We start from the raw sequence: 15,170 nt of genomic DNA, 5'->3' as shown, positions 1-15,170 counted from the left end.
GAGGCGCAGATTGCAGCTATAACAAAGGCGGCATTTTTCCATCTCCGCCAAGCTAAGCAGTTGGCTCCTTACCTCTCTCGCCCTGACCTAGCCACTGTGATCCACGCGACGGTCACCTCCAGACTGGATTATTGTAACTTGCTCTACGTGGGGCTGCCCTTAAGACTGACCCAGAAACTCCAACGGGTGCAGAATGCTGCGGCGAGACTCCTTACGGGGTCTTCGCTGCGAGATCACATTCATCTGGTGCTATATCAACTGCACTGGCTTCCGGTGGAGTACAGGATCAGGTTTAAGGTGCTGGTTTTAACCTTTAAAGCCCTATACGGCCTAGGACCCTCGTATCTACGGGTCCGCCTCTCCTGGTATGCCCCACAGAGAAACTTACGGTCTTCAAATAAAAACATCTTGAAGGTCCCAGGCCACAGAGAAGTTAGGCTGGCCTCAACTAGAGCCAGGGCTTTTTCGGCTGTGGCTCCGACCTGGTGGAACACTCTGTCACAAGAGACTAGGGCCCTGCGGGACTTGACATCTTTCTGCAGGGCCTGGAAGACAGAGCTGTTCCGCCAGGCCTTTGGCCAGGGCACAGCCTGACTCCCTCCCTCGGCAATCTTCGTGGAGCTCTGGCCCAATGGTGGCCAGTGGCTTGAATTTAATTAATTCTATAATGAATGATTTTAGAGTGTTGTTTGTGTTGTACTTTTGTATTGTTTTATTGTTGTTAGCCGCCCTGAGCCCGGCTTCGGCTGGGGAGGGCGGGATATAAATAAAATTTATTATTATTATTATTATTATTATTATTATTATTATTATTATTAACTGCACAAATCTAAATTGCCTGGTATGCACTTGAATCCCTCCCACAAAATACTGACACATCTGGAGACATCCGATACCGTTAGGACCCATCGGAGCATCTCTGAGTAAGCAGAGCCCCGTGACATGCATTCCCACCTCACAAGCCTTGGGAAGATGAAAAGCTTTGCTGTTTGGCCCGTCACACTGAAGATCAGTTTTTGCACGGCTCATTGGACAATGCTGGAGGCAAGTGCTGGCTAAAGAGATGTGTTTATCTCAGCTCACAACTATCTAAGCTTGTTTTAGAAGCTGGTTGTGGGGAGAGAGAGAGAGAGAGAGAGAAGGGAAAGCTGTTACTTCCAAGTTAAATGTGGACAATATTTGCCCTTCTCTGGATAGACATACACACACTGGTAAGCTTCTGGTGTGTTTGTTGCTGTTCAGGTGAGGTTATGAAGATGAGTGATGGGGGTAGGGAGAGAAATCTGCAGGAGAAATTTCACTCTCAATGTTCCCCCCCCCCCGAGCTCCATGCAGTGCATTCCCACAGAAAACCCACCTGTCTATTTGGGCCTCCTCTGGTTTTCGTTTGCCCTTCAATTTTGGCAATTGCTCACAAGACCCTGAATGCCTCCATGCGCTGCTTTTCTTTTCTCAGGCACAGGTTCTTGCTGTCCAAAAAGGACTCAATCATTGGCATAAATGGGGTTCTCACAGCATTCGTAGCATTTGTTAGCAGTAGTAGTACTTCTTACTTGCCCTTTGGTCCGAGATCCAAGGGTGAGTTACATCATATAAAGGACACAACTAAAGCAGTAAAAATTCCTCACCCCATCCATAATCCCAAAGTCAACAATCCATACAACACAATACAGGGAGGAAACCAGGATCAATTTTCAAAGGCCAAAGTAAACAAGTGTGTCTTCAGCAATGACAGCAATTCTTATTATTACAGTGGCACCTTGGAGGCCGAATGCCTTGGCTCCAGAACAAATCGACTCCCGAACGATCAAAACCCGGAAGTGAGTGTTCTGGTTTTCAAACGATTTTTGGAAGCCAAACGTCCGCCGCTGCTTCTGATTGGCTGCAGGGTGCTCCTGCAGCCAATCAGAAGCCGTGCTTTGGTTCTTAAATGGTTCCAGGAGTCGAACGGACTCCCAGAATGCATTCTGTTCAAGAACCAAGGTACGACTGTACTAATTTATGAATTGGTTCCTACGAATTGGTTCCTCAGATTTCACAATACAGTAAAACATATATGAAACAAAGTCGTATATAAAAGCACCATCAGATCTAGTACAGGAAGGGTGGGTAAACTCCAGCTCTCAGGCGACATTTGGTCCTCACCATTTGGCCCGAGAGGTTGTTTCAGGCAACTCACGCCCAACTGCCTTACACCTGACATCAGGACTTTCAGAAGGACTATTACTGAGTGGCAAGCCACTGCTCTGCATGCAGAGGAACCTATGTTCAGTCCTCAGCATATCCATGTAGGCCTGAGAGAAACCACTGCCTAAAACCACTGCTTCTTTGAAACAAAGAGGCAGGGCCGGCCCAAGATATTTTGGACCCAAGGTAGATCTGAAAATGGCATCCCACTCACAGGGAAGATAAAATGAGGGAAGATCTACACCAGGAACCAGGGGGAAGGGAGAGACTGGCATTGGGGTCTGCTGCCCCAGTGGATCCTGCCGCCTGAGGCAGTTACCTCAACTTGCCTCAGGGTGGGTGGGTCAGCCCTGCAATGAGGAACATCAAAAGCCATTTCTTCACCCATTATGGGTATTTGCTACTTAAAGACATGAAGTTTTAAATCCCACTGGGCATGTACAAATCCTTTTAGGGGAGCCCAGAAGTAGCTCTTTGGATTCCGGCCTACAAGTCTAATTTACAATCCTGGCTCACAAAACACTCCAGATGCTGTTCCGGAGGGAAGGTTTGCAAAAATTATAAGTGAGAGTGGATGAGAGTGGCTCTTTCCTTGATGTAAATTTAATCCAGGATGTTCATATTTCAGTGATGCAGATACTTACTAAATGCCTGTCAGAGGTTAATGGGTTAAGAGAGAGAGAGAGGGAGAGAGAGAGAGAGAGAGAGAGAGAGAGAGAGAGAGAGAGAGAGATTTGCTCAGTTGACCAATCAAATGTTTTGTTTTGTTTATTTATTGCATTTATTTCCTCCCAAGGAAGTATACATGCATCACCCAAGTTTATCCACACAACAACCATGTGAGGTAAGTTAGACTGAGAAACACTGGCTGGCCCAAGGCTGAGCTTTGGGGCCGAGTGGGGATTTGAACCTTGGCCTCCCAGGTTTGATGCTTCACAGGGTTGCTTAGAAGATAAAATACTGGGGGTGGGGAAGACCACGTATGCCACTTTGTGGAGGGTGGGACATAAAATGTAATAAATGAATAATAAACTGTTTCTGGGTTTGTCCCTGATGGCTACAGGACTAGGAGACAGGCAGCCCTTGCTCTTCCACTTGCTAACAAATGATATGACAATAACATTAAAAAGATAAGCTGCCCCATACACAGGGGCTTTCTTGGTTTCATGGAATATGTGGCACAGCAGGCCAGAGGTGGAAAACCTTTTTCAGCTCAAGGGGAATATTCTCTTCTGAGCAACCTTCTCAGTTGGGGGTGGGGCCAGAGGCAAAAGTGGGTGGAGAAATAATACGCTGCATCTCTATCCTATAAGGAAAAAATAAAATAAAAACTTGTGAATTTCTGCCTGCTTGGGAGTTGCTTATTGAAGCCACAGCCTGTTGAATGGGTAAAGGTAAAGGTACCGCTGACTGTTAGTTCCAGTCATGGAGGACTCTGGGATTGCACACTCATCTCTCTCTATAGGCCAAGGGAGCCGGCTTTTGTATTATTATTATTATTATTATTATTATTATTATTATTACCCCGCCCATCTGGCTGGGTTTCACTAGCCACTCTGGTCAGCTTCCAGCAAAATATTAAAAAACAACAATTCATCGAATATTAAAAGCTTCCCAAAACTGGACGGCCTTCAGATGTCTTCTAAAAGTCAAGTAGTTGTTTATTTCTTTGACATCTGGTGGGAGGGCGTTCCACAGGGTGGGCACCACCACCGAGAAGGCTCCCTGCCTGGTTCCCTGTAACTTCGCTTCTCACAGTGAGAGAACCGCCAGAAGGCCCTCGGCACTGGACCTCAGTGTCTGGGCCGAACAATGGGGGTTCAGTGTACAAAATTAGCCAGGGGCCAGGCACGTTTTGTGACTTGTGCTGGTCCAATTGCAACCACATGGAGATCTCTGGACACCAGGATGGCGAATGGGGAAAGCAAAATGTCCCTTTGGGAAGGATCTGAAATATTTTCCTTGAAGCTTGCATTAGTTTTATTCTGGATTGTTTTATCTGATGTTTTAATGTGCTTTGAGATTTGTTCTTTAAAATATACAGTGGTATAGAAATGGAATGAACAACAGCCACAACAAATCCTATGGGGGGCAGGAACAGCTCCTAGACATTCCATTGTGGTGACTGCAGCCTAGGTTTGAGGTGCCATTTGGCGATTAGATTACCGTATTTTTGCTCCATAAGACGCACCTAACCATAAGACGCACCTAGTTTTTAAAGGAGGAAAACAAGAACAAAAATATTCTGAACGAAGCAGTGGATGTATGATTTTTGTGGTTCGTGCTGTGGCCACAGACATGTGATCTGATGGTGAATTTGGGGTGATGCAATGCAAAAATCCTGAGGATCCATGTGGATCCGTGCTTTGTAACCATATTTTTGTGCCATTGCAGCCCCACACAACATTGGGTGCATGATTTTTTTGGTGCAGGCTGTAGCCATGGACATGCTATGTGATCTGATGGTGAATTTGGGGTGACCCAATGCAAAAATCCTGAGGATCCATGTGGATCTGTGCTTTGTAACCACATTTTTGCACCACTGCAGCCCCAGGAAACAGTGGATGCATGATTTTTTTGGTGCAGGCTGTAGCCATGGACATGCTATGTGATCTGATGGTGAATTTGGGGTGGCCCAATGTAAAAATCCTGAGGATCCATGGGCTTTTACCTCCCCCCTCCCAGGCAGTCTCTGCTAGCGTCCCTTATCTCTCTTCCGCTCCCACCGATCAGCTATTTCCTTTCAACACTCCCTTCCCTCTTGTTTGCCTTAGTGTCTTTTCCTTAGCTGGAGCATTTCTTGCTCCTCCTTTTCTTCTAATTTCTCTCCTTATTGCTTTAGTCTTCCTGTCCCCCCCTCCTTGCAAGTTTGCTGTCTTTACCTCCCCCCTCCCAGGCAGCCTCCTTTATCACTAGCATCCCTTATCTCTCTCCCCAATCAGCAAACGATCAGCGGTTATGTTTCAACACCCACTTCCTTCTTTCAAAAAAAAAAAAAAAAAGCATGATCTGCTTTTTGCCCCTGGGCAATTCAGCGCCAGGGACCACACACTCACCCCATAAGACACACAGACATTTCCCCTTACTTTTTAGGAAGAAAAAAGTGTGTCTTATGGAGCGAAAAATACGGTATATATCTGAGTCTCTAACACTGACCAGGTTCTATGCATACTCACACAGTCTTCTCCAATCCTCCATTCAGACAAGCAAGAAGCATGGTTGGAGTTCAAGGACACATTCCAGGCAGCCAAAAATATTTGGGCTATGGAGCAGATCCAGCAAGGGGCATGGCTTGTGTATAGAGTCCTGAGGTCTGCAAGGCCACATTTGGCTCCCGGACCTGAGGTTCCCCACACCAGAAGTAGGCGGTCAAATGACCAGTCCTCTGAGAATGCATGACCAGTCCAACAATTGGCATGCCAACCCTATGTGAGGGATCAGATACAAGATTGCTTTGACTACAGATGGGGTGGGGGAGATAGTGAGAGCAAGGAAGACTGGAATAAATTATCATTGTTTGAAGGAAAAAGAGATCATTAATTTAAATTGCTCTGAGAAATAGTATAGACAGTTGCAGCTGGTAAGGTAGAAATGAGATGATCTTAATGTGCATGCAGTAGAGCAGAACTTTGCAAAACAGCTATTCTTGGAAATAAGGCAGATAAATTACTGGGATGTCAAAGAGAAAGAGAGAGAGAGAGAGAGAGAGAGAGAGAGAGAGAGAGAGAGAGAGAGAGAGAAAGAAATTAAATACTATACCTAAAGTGAAAAGACTGGGATGATAATTATCTGTACGAAATGATGCAGATTATAATACAAATTTTACATGTAACCTTGTGCATCAGAAAAATCCATCCCAATAAAAGATTGCTGGTTTGTTATTTATTTATTTAAAAAAGAAAAGAAAAAATGTTCTCTGATGTGATAAGAGATGTTAATACAACCAAGCTGAAGATAATTCAGCTATCTACTTTTTGCATTACTTTTGCATGCCCGAAAGGCCTTTAATCTAGTGGAACAGAACTTTTAACAGAGTTGTCATTGATACATTTGCACAGCAACGGTTCCCATTGATTTATTGCTCCCCTAAGGTGAGAGTTATGATCAACAATAACTCCCGCTATTAGCGAAGTGAGGTGCTGATATTAGCTATGCAGTTAGAATGGAGCTGCTCAGAAATGAGAACATGCTTAGAGGTTCCTCTTCTGCCCCCCCCCCTCAAAAAAAGAAAAGAAAAGAGAGAGAGAGCAGCCGAATGAACATTGAGCATGCTGAATGACCACAAAATGCTGAGCTTCCTTTGATGTGTAAGCTGGGGGGGGGGAGGGGGGACCTGGATGGGGGTATGGCATCAGCTATCACAGAAGAAGTTATTGTGTTACTGGAACTACTAATGGGTGACTCTGTCAATATAGGCTTCCTCTCGGTTTTGCATCTCTCCCTTCTTGCTGATACACACACACACACACACACACACACACACACACACACACACACACGTACCTTGGAAGCAGAACAGAATCCATTCCGGAAGTCTGTTAGACTTCTAAAATGTTCAGAAACCAAGGTGTGGCTTCCAATTGGCTGCAGGAAGCTCATGCAGCCAATCAGAAGTCGCAGAGGTCGTGCCAGACTTTTGGGTTCCAAAGAACGTTCGAAAAGTGGAACACTCACTTCCGGATTTGCGGTGTTCAGGAGCCAAAACACTCAACTCATAAGTCGTTTGTCAACCAAGGTACAACTCTCTCTCTCTCTCTGTGTGTGTGTATACAGTGGTACCTCGGGTTAAGTACTTAATTCGTTCCGGAGGTCTGTACTTAACCTGAAACTGTTCTTAACCTGAAGCACCACTTTAGCTAATGGGGCCTCCTGCTGCTGCCGCACCGCCAGAGCACGATTTCTGTTCTCATCCTGAAGCAAAGTTCTTAACCCGAGGTACTATTTCTGGGTTAGCAGAGTCTGTAACCTGAAGTGTATGCAACCGGAGGTACCACTGTGTGTGTGTGTGTGTGTATAAAAAATGCTTACTAGAACAAGACCTCTAAGCTGTTTACAGTAGACGGTCTAACATATTCATGAAAAATACCTAATAAATACACACACACTATATGAGAAACATTTTTAAATTTCAAACAAAACTACTAACCTCATAACACTGATACTTGCTAAAATCACACATAAAAATTAGCACACCTGGGTAGGTTTGCTGGAAAAAAACAACGTCAAAAACAATGGCGTGAAGACGCCAGCCCAATACTGATGGGCAAGTTGTTTCAAAGTGTCGGTGGTGCCACTCTAAAGGATCAACTTCTTGCAAGTGTGGAAGGATCATTATGCGGCACTTGTAAAACTGCCACTTCTGTAAATCTAAGCAGTCTGAACGGAACATTTGCACATCACTTTTTAAAAGTGAAGTCCTCATGAAATATAATTAATGTTTTAGTCTGAACTTCTCCCAGTAAGCACGTTTGTACTCCTTTGTATGAACACTTTACCCTACTATATACATTTTGGAACACATTACTTGGCTGGAGAACTGCACTGTAAACGTCAGAGAAGTGTGACTTTTAAAGGACAGCTAATGGATAGTCCTTAAGTCCTCATGAAAATTCTTCAGCATTTTAGTTCAAATTTCTTTGAATATACACATTTTTTGCAAACGATTTTGCAAAAGCTGCTCACTTTTTGCAAAGCAAGTTCTCCAAAGTTAACACATTTCTGCATGTCACCTTCACTAATATATGCATTTATATGCAAACTTTATAACTTAGCATATCCATTTTTTTGCACATTATTCGGCCGGAGAACGGTGTCGCAAAATTCAAGTAAGCGCAAATGTTCGGTTCATTTGCTAGCTTGCCTCTAATTAAGAACTGAAGCAAATTTCTCTCCCATCCCTGGATGTGGGGCCTATGCTTTTTTAATAGAGAAATGTGATCAAGTGAATTAAGATATTGGAAAATAAATCCACATTATAAAAAGAACACACAATTGAGTTGAGAAGATTTTGGGTTATCAGAAAGATGCAATCTAACCAGAATTTCTACATGGCTCCAGTAACGTTTTCTTATAGAGAAACACGAGATAAAAATAAGCAGAAAGTTTTCGTGTTCTAGAAATCAAGCATTTTTATTGTAACTGGGAATGCTTTCGGATATTACAAGGGATGTTACTAAATTTGAAAGATCAAAGGTTCAATCTTCTCTTCGTGAAAGGAAGCCTATTGGTGGTGGTGTTAAAGTAACAGCAATATTAAGGGCTGTGGCTTGCTAGCTAACCATGCAGGAGAATCTGCAAGAATTACTGGGGTTGCTGCAGGACAGCAATCGCAGGAAGACACCAAATATTTTTATTTACTCGTTTAATTTATATCCGCCCACCTTCCTCTCAGAGGAGCGCAGGGTACTCCCTTTAATCAAAGCTTATTCCAGACAAGGTAATTTGATCTGTACTAAGGTTGCACTGTTTGTAGTTTGGAAGTGCAATAATAATAATAATAATAATAATAATAATAATAATAATAATATAATTTATTTATACCCTGCCCATCTGGCTGGGTTTCCCCAGCCACTCTGGGCAGCTCCCAACAGAAAATTAAAAGCACAATAAAACATCAAACATTAAAAACTTCCCTAAGCAGGGCTGCCTTCAGATGTCTTTGAAAAGTCAGAGAGTTGTTTATTTCCTTGACATCTGATGGGAGGGCGTTCCACAGGGCGGGCGCCAATACCGAGAAGGCCCTCTGACACTTGTGGCTTCCCCCCAAAATTCCTGGGGAGTGTAGTTTGCCAAAAGTGTTGAAAGGTGTTTGGAGATTCCCAGAGTGGTTTAACAAGAAATCCCACTTCTCAGGGAACTCTGGGAACTAACATTCCTGCAGAAGTCAAAGTTCTAACCTCCCTGCTGCAGCTCTTTTTTGACACTCCCCCCAAACAAGGCACTTGCAAATCAGCTGTTGTGCAAAACCATGGTTTTTCTATGTCCCAATCAGCAGAGAATGCATGCAGTGCAAAAAGAATGTCAGCCCCACGATTCCCAGCAAGAGATCCTTGTGGATTTTCATGGCATACCCTTCCCAAAGACTCCATCGAAACACAGGCTACTACATCCTTCTTCGTGGGCGGTTCACAAAAATGGCACCCTCCCTGTGGAACGCCCTCCCTGTGGAATGTCAAGGAGATAAAGAGCTATACAACTTTCAGAAGACATTTGAAGGCAGCCCTCTTTTGGGAAGTTTTCAATGTTTGAAGTTTTATTATGTTTTTATATATGCTGTAAGCTGCCCAAGGTGGCTGGGAAAACCTAGCCAGATGGGCAGGATATATATATATATATATATATATATATATATATATATATATATATATAAATATAATAATAATAATAATAATAATAATAATAATAATAATTTATTTGTATCCTGCCCTCCCCGGCCAAAGCCGGGCTCAGAGCATCTAACAATTAAAAATAGCACAGTGTACATAAAATCACACAGTCAATTAATTAAAATACATTCTAAGATCAATTCAGAATCAAATTAATGGAAACCATTGGGTTAGAGTTCTATGAGGATTACAGAAGGAGAGGGGGTCACTGTGCCTTGGCCAAAGGCCTGGTGGAACAGCTCTGTCTTGCAGGCCCTGCGGGAAGATGTCAAATCCTGCAGGGCCCTAGTCTCTTGTAACAGAGTGTTCCACCAGATCGGGGCCACAGCCAAAAAAGCCCTGGCTCTGGTCGAGGCCAGCCTAACCTTCCTGTGCCCTGGGATCTCCAAGATGTTTTTATTTGAAGACCATAAGGTCCTTCATAGGACATATAGTGGTACCTCAGGTTAAGAACTTAATTTGTTCCGGAGGTCCGTTCTTAACCTGAAACTGTTCTTAACCTGAGGTACCTCTTTAGCTAATGGGGCCTCCCGCTGCCACCATGCTGCTGCCGTGTGATTTCTGTTCTCATCCTGAAGCAAAGTTCTTAACCCAAGGTACTGTTTCTGGGTTAGCGGAGTCTGTAACCTGAAGCGTCTGTAACCCGAGGTACCACTGTACCAGGAAAGACGGTCCCGTAGGCATGAGGAAATAATAAAATCATCATCATCATAATCATCATCCTCACACAATGAATGCTTCCTGAGATAGCCACCAGAAAAATGTCTAAACAAAATTTTGAACCCGATCAGTTTGACTGGTATTGCACAATGTTATGAAAACAAGGCATTTTCATAAATGATCTCTGTGGAAAAAATATAGTTGTGGGAAATTCCCCAATCATCACCAGAAAGCAAGCGCAACAGGAAGACTCTCTTTGAAAGCTGCAAAACGAAATCCTGAAGACTATTCAAATCAAGAGAAATAGCATCCGGCCACCACCCGGCCTCCTTTCTGCGAGGCCCACAGGGAGCCCTTTCTCTTCTTCATTTGAGCACCTCGAGACAACACAGTAAATCTTTGGTTGACAGCTCTGGCAAACTCTCAGCCCATATTCAGTGCAAGGAATGGAGAGACAATGAAGCAAGACAGCCAGTTGCTCAAACAGGGCTCTGACTAAATCAACCAGCATGGCCACAGGAACAGGCATTACTAGCAACAGATTGCAAAGGAAGGACTGCAGGGGTGCCAAACACTGATCCAAATCAGCCATCCCACATCTCATACCAAGATGCCGAGAGATCCAGCAAGCATCCACCACCAGCAGTTAAAAGCACCTTTGTTCACCCAGGCATATACCGTATTTTTCGCTCTATAACACGCACCCGACCATAACACGCACATAGTTTTTAGAGGAGGAAAATCCGTAGGCATGCCACCCGTAGGCATTCCCTCCATAACACGCACAGACATTTCCCCTTACTTTTTAGGAGGAAAAAAGTGAATGTTATGGTGCAAAAAATACGGTACTTAATTTCTTTTTAGGTTAGGCCTTTTAAGGTTTCAGGCACACTGCTTTATTGTGTTTTAAAAGGAATTTTAAAGTAGTTGATCTTTTGTAGTACACTGCCTTAATTCATGTGTGCAAGGGAGTATATACTTTTTAAAAAATAAGACAAAGACACTTTAAATTTATTGATTATTATTTATTTATCTAATTTGTATACCGCCCATCACCCAAATATCACAGGGCAGTTCACAATGTAAAAATACAAAATGAGAACAAAACATAGGTAAAGGTAAAGGGACCCCTGAACATTAGGTCCAGTCATGACTGACTCTGGGGTTGCGGCGCTCATCTTGCTTTATTGGCCGAGGGAGCCGGCATACAGCTTCCGGGTCATGTGGCCAGCATGACTAAGCTGCTTCTGGCGAACCAGAGCAGTGCACCGATACGCAGTTTACCTTCCCACCGGAGCGGTACCTATTTATCTACTTGCACTTTGTCATGCTTTTGAACAGCTAGGTTGGCAGGAGCAGGGACCGAGCAACGGGAGCTCACTCCGCCGCGTGGATTCGAACCGCCGACCTTCTGATCGGCAAGTCCTAGGCTCTGTGGTTTAACCCACAGCGCCACCCGCATCCCTGAACAAAACATATACCACCCTATATCCGGAGGTCTCAGGGCGTTTCACAGGGTTAATTTGGCATAGACTGCTTCACACCCACTTTGAGTCAGAAAACTGAGTAAGAACCTTGCTTAGGAAAATCTAAGGCCCACATATGGGGAAAGGGTGGCAGTTTAGTGGTAGAGCATCTACTTTGTAGGCAAAAGGGGAGATCTGGGATAGCTCACTCAGTAGAGCACGAGACTCTTAATCCCAGGGTCATGGGTTCGAGTCGCACATGCATTGCAGGGGTTGGACTAGATGACCCTTGGGGTCCCTTCCAATTCTATGACATCAGGTTCGATCCCTGGCAACACCAAGTAGAGTTGGGAGAGAATCCAGTCTGCAATTCTGGACAGGCACTGCCAGTTAGTTTAGAAAATATTGAACTAGGTGGATCAATGGTCAGTATGATAGCTTCCTAAGTTGAAGCTTGATGTCTTTCCCTTTGACTTGCACAGGGAAATGAGAAACTGGCTACATCTTTATTATTCTTATTCTTATTGCTTAAATGGAACCAATGGAGGGAAAATTGAAAAATATTATAATCTTAGAATATCTAACTGTGAAGATACATAAAATGAAAGGGTTTAAGGTCAGTGAGAAGGAGGAGGATTGGTTTGAGAAGATATAGAATTATTTGGGCAGGTTTAAACAATTTGGAGCAATTAAAATGTTAAAAGTTAAATAAACCTTGTGGAGGGAGGAGTGTTAAGAATTGTACATATGGTCGATTTGAATATGTTATTATTGATTATGTATACCCAATGTATCAGCCGCCTGGGGGTTTCACTGTTTGCTTTCACTGTGTTTTGGTTGTTGGATAGATAGATAGATAGATGATAGATAGATAGATAGATAGATAGATAAATAAATTTTAAAAAAAATAGCTTAACAGAATTAGATTCAATTTCCCTGCGATTTCTGTCACCTTCCGAGGGGATAGAAACCCACCAAATTTCTGCCACAACAGCAGCAAGAATACTCATCGCAAAGTATTGGAAGACGCAAGATTTACCCACTCTGGAAGAATGGCAGATGAAGCTGATTGACTGTATGGGATTGGCAGAAATGACTGGCAGAATCCGTGACCAGGGAGAAGAGTCAGCAGAAGAAGATTTACAGAAATATTGTAAAATTAAGGAATGTTGAATGATGCTGGATTGAAATTAAGTGGTTTCTAGCTGTAATGGTATAAAGGAATATGAAAAAAATGGTTCTTTATAAGTAAAAATTTAAGGTTATAATAACCTAAGATGTTGGATAGAAAATAAGGTGTTTTTATAAGCTGTAATGCTTTGAGATAAGGATTTGCTAAACAAATAATTTGAATTGGACTACAAGAAGGGGAGGTATGAGGAGGTCAGAGAAATATGTCATTGAAAATTAAGTATTGTGAACTATATGTGTTTTTAAATTTTTTTGTTTGTTTTTTGTTTGTATAAAAATTGAAAATTTTAATAAATACCTTAAAAAAAAAAAGAAACCCACCAAATTTCAGACAGATAAGGATAGCAACTTTCCTTGCACTTTCCTATGCAAGGAAAGTCTTTAGGTAGAAATATTTGCTCCCCTCCAATGTTTTGGAAGAATAAGCATGAAAATGGCATACATCATACAGACATCCCCAGGTAAACAACTTGCAACATTTCGGATACACAGGTGCAGAGCTTAGGGAACTGTGATGTACAAAAAGCAGCCTGCATATTTGTTTTTGATTTATGCTCAGTTGACAGCAACGGATCCGTTCCTCCAACATCCCTCCAAACACAGAGCACTGTGATTGATCAGAAGTGAAAAGAGCAGCCCCAACCCCACCCCTCTGTCAAAGTTATTCCCTGGTTGGAAGCTAGAACTGTCAGTCAAAACCAACACTTCCCTGGAGGAAAAGGCATCAGTTTTCATAGGCGCACTACTGTTACTCAGAATTGGGGCGTTTCCAGGCAGCCACTATTTTCGGGCAGGATTCAGGCACATTACGCCTGACACACTGCCAAGTCTGTGACGATCATATCTTTGCTAACAAAGAGTTAACTACAACTTTCAACGGTGTGATTTACTGCTGACAGAAAGTGATGAGAGAATGGAGTGGAAAGGAAAAGACAACACTTGCAATGATGCAACATTGTTTAACTTCTCTACAAATGAATAGAAATGGCTGGTCATTAAATAGCCAGTGTTGACTAATCTCCCTCCAAATAAATGAGGAGAAATTCTCAATAGACAGGTGTCAGGCGGCACAGGATCCAACCCCCACGGCATGTTGCCAGGAATGGATAAAACAAGGAAAAGTCCTTACCACATGCTTTTTATTCAATATTTACAGAGAGAGGATTGGGAATGCAGCCTCTTAGAATAATGGTGTTGTGTCTCCCACTTCCTCATGCGTCACTTCTACAGGTGCTGCTACATGCCCTCTGCCTTTGAGCTCTTTGCTCTCCTCCTTTCAAGGCTCGCCGGGTTCTGGGAGAGAGGAGAGGTCTGGAATGCTTTCTAGAGACACTGTGTCCATCAGCTGTCGCCCCCTGGTGCTTCCATTTCTTCCTCCTCCTTTCCCACTATTTCCCAGCTTTTCTCCTCATCTGCCTCTGAGCTGTGATCTCCCTCAAACCCCTGTTGTTATTCTAAACCGTCATCTTCTTCTCTGGAAGGGTCAGGCTAGGGAGGTGGCCTCCAGCATTCCTCCTCTGCCCAGTCCCTGACAACAGGTTGCATGGAAGCACCTTTGTCCACAAAGCTCAGGGAAGAACCCCAAGTTGGCAACTTTGGCGGATGTCCATGTTGCTTCAGAATATTCCAAAGCAGCACACTTCAAGTTTGGGATTCATCCAAACACTTTCCCTTCTCTCTGTGGATTTCATTGTCATTTACAACTAACAGCTTTAGACATTTGTACCCCACATGGGAAATGCAGGTGTTCCCGAGGAATCCTCTTATAGAAGCGATGTCCAACAGGTCAATTGTGATTGACAGGTCAATCTCTGAATGACTGTGGTTGATCACGGGCTCCCTTATCATCGCTGGCTCCACCCCCCACCACCATTGGAATGTATTGCTGCTCCTGCTTGTTATTACAGCGATTTTAGTGCTCCTCCTCCCCGCAAAAAACAGTAACTCTAGCCTCCCCTCAAAAAAGCTCAACCACTGTGGGGTCCCCTAAAGAAAGCTCAACAACTTTGGCCTACCCTAAAAGAAGCTCAACAACTTTGGTCTCCCTGCCCCCCTCCAATGACAATGGGTAGAGGTCCTGGGCCCTAGAGGTCCCGGGCCCTAAGGAAGTTAGATTAGCTTCAACCAGAGCCAGGGCCTTTTCAACACTGGCTCTGGCCTGGTGGAACGCTCTGTCTCATGAGACCAGGGCCCTGCGGGATCTAATTTCTTTCTGCAAGGCCTGTAAGACAGAGTTGTTCCGCCTGGCCTTTGGCTTAGAATCAATTTGATTCCCTCCCCC

At 43.7% G+C, this 15,170-nt stretch overlaps 1 protein-coding gene across 3 annotated transcripts in view; it reads right to left on the bottom strand.

Moving 5' to 3' along the window:
* NKAIN1 (sodium/potassium transporting ATPase interacting 1) overlaps positions 1-15,170 on the bottom strand; it is a 57,552-nt gene that overhangs the window by 28,992 nt on the left and 13,390 nt on the right. The window lies entirely within an intron of this gene.

The sequence above is a fragment of the Podarcis raffonei genome, chromosome 8, assembly GCF_027172205.1.
Source record: "Podarcis raffonei isolate rPodRaf1 chromosome 8, rPodRaf1.pri, whole genome shotgun sequence".
NCBI lineage: Eukaryota > Metazoa > Chordata > Lepidosauria > Squamata > Lacertidae > Podarcis > Podarcis raffonei.
Note: the sequence above shows the minus strand (reverse complement) of the source record. Positions and strands in the feature narration are given on the sequence as shown.